Genomic DNA, 4,189 nt, shown 5'->3' with positions numbered 1-4,189 from the left:
AACAAAAGACAGTGAGTGGAATTTAAAGATGTATTCAAAATAGAAATGTCCACTTCCCAGTCCAGGCCGGATTTTACTTGTTTTGCAACATCCTTCTCATCTTCTGAGACAATGTCATCTAAAGAGAAAATGAATGTTGTCTTCTGTCACTTATTCAAAGTCACAGTGGGATACCATTGCCCAACCAATAATAGTTGTAAGTATAATATTGTGCTTTTAGAAGTTCTTTTTCATTTCTTAGGGTATTCCAGATATATTATTTTAGGTAGTTTCTCTGCTTCAAAACTCTTCTCTCCCCACCCCCAAGTTAATCTCTCAAGAGTAACATCTCTAACTCATTCAATTCTACACATAGGGCCAGTTTTTAAGTATTATATTCTCCTTTGAAAATTCATATTCATGTGCCATTAACACCTAAGCTACTACCCACCAAAAAGCGTATTAATACTTAGTGCTAGGAAAACAAACAGATTTGTCCTGGAAAGGGTTAAACCGGGTGGCTCCTTGGAGGCAAGGATTCTGAGGCTCCGTCTAACATACTTTGGACATATTGTGAGGAGAGACCGGTCCTTAGAGAGGGACATCATGCTTGGGAGGGTGGAGGGACAGCGCAGGAGAGGAGACCCTCTATGAGGTGTATTGATTCAGTGACTGGGATAATTGGGATGGGAGTGTCAGAGACAGTGCGACTGGCACAGGAAAGAGTGGAGTTTAGGGCTATTATACATAGGGTCACTATGAGTCGCAAGCGACTCGATGCACATAACAACAACAACAATGTCCTAAGCTCTGTGATGAAAGTATTAACACATCTCATCTACTTTCTTACAAAAAACCTGCCAGATATACACATTTTCTACAAAAATAAGAAAAGCCAGAAGCAGAGAGCACAAAATTTAGAGTCACACAGTTCCTCTGTGGCAAATCTGAATTCCGTCTAACTCCATAGACAACTTACCAGAAGTTAAAACTAAGAAGGAATACTTGCAAAAGAATGAGATTATTCTCAAAGAATCCAAATCGCTATACCTATGCTTTGAGAAGTTCATCATTTTTCAAATATCCTTGTAGTCTCTTCACTCTTGTAGATAGATTAACTCACTAACTCATTTCGGATCAGAGAGAGAGAAATTTTAATGAGTTTTTTTTCTCTCTGATAAAAGACAAATACTTTTATATTGCCCTTCTTTCCTTTTGTTTGGGATATACAATGCCTGAACCAAATGAAATAATCTGGCAGTCTTCCTACTACAAAGAAAAACCAAGAGAATTTCTGAGAAGAGGACTAAGAGATGGTATTATTAAGCAATTGAATCTCCTACCTGTAGACTACCTTAAAAACAATACACAACAACAACAACAAAAAACCCAACAATAAATGTTCTTATACTTAAGTAACAACCAGTCTAGCTTTCTGTTACTTATAACTGAACATATTCCTAACTGGTATAATCTGCATTTTGCCTGAAAGACAGAAAAACTTAAGGAAGATAAGTGAGACTTGAAATTTTGTCACAAAAACATAATGTTTGCATTACTTTTCTTAAGTATTCAAACGAATTCTGCAAAGTTAATTTTTAGAAGGTAAAACCAAACTCTGTCAAGTCAGTCTGACTCATAGCAACCCCATATGTACAGAATAATGTTTAATATTTTAGCTTAAAACCTAGCATAGTAGACAGTAAGTATCAATTGAATGGAGGCATAAACTTACTCTTGGGACTTCTTATAAATGGTTACTGAGCTAAGAAATATTTATCAATAATTACTGAAATAAATTAAAAGAGCAGTCCCAGAAGTGTATGGAGAACCAAAAGATACATAGTCTCACCATACAAGAGTTCATAATTTATACAGGAAATAGAAGAAAAGTACTTATGGGAGAAGTGCCTTCACAGTATTTATTAGTATCCAGTTGTTATATATTGTCCAGTTGGAACCAACCATAGCAGATTTTTGAGTGGGTTTTCAGAGGCAATAAGTCATACAGGAGAAAGCTGTCCATCGTTCTTCCATGGAGCAGCTGGTAGATTTGAACCATGTGCCTTCAAGGTGGCAGCACAGCTCTTTTCCGCTAGGCCACCAGAACTCTCTGTTACAGTCTTAGAAACAGTTTTTTAAACAATATAGCTTTCTTTGTTGCTCTAACTTCAAGAACAGGAATAATACACAGGGAATCAATGTTGAAAAAAAAGTGCAAAGATGCTATTATTTTCGGATGGTAGGATTTCAGGTGATTTCCCCTTTGTTTCTGGCAGTTTTCTATTCATCACAAGAAAATCTCAAAATAACAATAGTTCTTCTCAATTGTTAATTCAAATTGGCTTCAGGTTATGATGATCTTATTAGAACAAAATGGTACTTTGCCTGATCTGACCAACTTCATCATTATGGGTATGTACATTGCTGGGCCTATTGTGTCAACGCATCTTACTGAAAGTTTATTTCATTTTGCTGACTTTTTGTTCTTTTCTCAGTCCAGGGTACATATAATAGTCTTTACAAACACCAGAGTTCTAATGTATCAGCTCTTCATCTATCTTCATTTTTTTTGGTCATCTTTTGCATGCATATAAATACTAGGAAGAAAAATAAAACAAAAACAACAAAAAAATTTGTATTCTAAGTATTCAGAGACTTCAGGATACTTATAGGTCTATTTTTCTAATTAGCAGAAAATTATTATTATTTGAATCTATACAACAGAAACAATATTATTGTGATTATCTTAGAGTAAACCACGAAGAAAGACAAGCTCTTGATATAAGAACCACATAATCTTCACAAAAATGAAATATTACAATCCATGGCATATAGAGAATATCAAATTAACTGCTACTATAAAACACTATGATCCAATTCAATTTACAATGCTTTGTTTTTAATGTTGTTTCATAAGTACCTTGTGCAATTTATATTGTCTGTTTAGTTTCCTGCTGTTTCTTCCCTTGCTTCAATATCTTGCCCTAGGAATTTTCATTAATTTATAAATGTTTATTATTATTATTATTATAGGAAAATAATAACAGTCACAGAAAAATGAATCACCAGTTTAAAATGTTCAATTTTCTACTTTAGCCAGTGGCAGGCACTGAGATGTAGGAAGTAATTTCATTACTGATCGTACTTAACCAAAGAAAAGTTTAAAGCTTACCAGTAGAAATCATTGACTTACTATGTTAATTACTTTCTCTCATGGGGTTTTACCTCATATTCTGTCTTTGCTTTGATTTTTTATCTTCCTTCTGAACTTTTGACTCCTGGTCTCCAATCACTATTATTAAATCACTCACTTTTAATAAATCTGCATCTCTTGTAAAAAACATCATTCACTGCTTCAGGATCAAGTAATAAAAAATACGAACAACTGCAAACAAGTATAACCAGGACTGTAACCAATTTGAGTAAGAAATATGGATTTAGACAGAAGACATAAAGAAAATTCTGGTCCTGAGTATAGAGAAACCCAAACTGCTCCACTCTGATTTGAATTTGATTTGCTGCCAAATAGAAAGGGGCCATTGCCATAGGTGATCCATCAAAAAGCAGATCCCAATACCTTCTGGGCTTCACTATATTCATATGGACAGCTGAGATGGAAGGAGAGAGAAAAAATGAAGCACTCCAAAGATTCAGAGCAAGTAGAAACCATTGGCAGAAGACATTTAATTTCGTGGTAATCTGACCACAGGGGGGGAAAAGTTAGCTATATGAAAGAGACAGACAGAAAGAGGCAGAGAGAGGGTACTTGCAAGAGAAAAGGATTATTAGAGCTCAAATTTACATGTCTATCTTCAATCTATATGCAGAACAAACCATTTGGGAGGATGGACTTTCTGAGGAGGAACGTGGCAACGGTATTGGAGGAAGATTTATCAACAACCTATATTATGCAGATGACACAACCTTGCTTGTGGAGACTGAAGAAGACCTGAAGCATTTCCTGCAGAAGGTCAAGGATTGACTGTAGTCTTCAAGATACATTAAAGCTCAACATCAAGAAGACAAAGATTCTCACCACGGGGCCAACTGGCAGCACCAGGATGGATGGAAAAGAGATTGAGTTTGTTACAGCTTGCTCAAGATCCACAATCAACACTTTTGGCACCAGCAGTCAGGAAATCAAAAGATGAACTGCATTAAGTAAATCTGCTTGTCAGGGACCTTTCCAGAGTACTGAGAAGCAACA

The sequence above is a fragment of the Elephantulus edwardii genome, unplaced genomic scaffold (genome assembly GCF_000299155.1).
Source record: "Elephantulus edwardii isolate Elephantulus edwardi_28Jun2011 unplaced genomic scaffold, EleEdw1.0 scaffold00069, whole genome shotgun sequence".
Classification (NCBI taxonomy): Eukaryota; Metazoa; Chordata; class Mammalia; order Macroscelidea; family Macroscelididae; genus Elephantulus; species Elephantulus edwardii.
The sequence above is the reverse complement of the archived record's forward strand: the minus strand, read 5'-3'. Positions refer to the sequence as shown.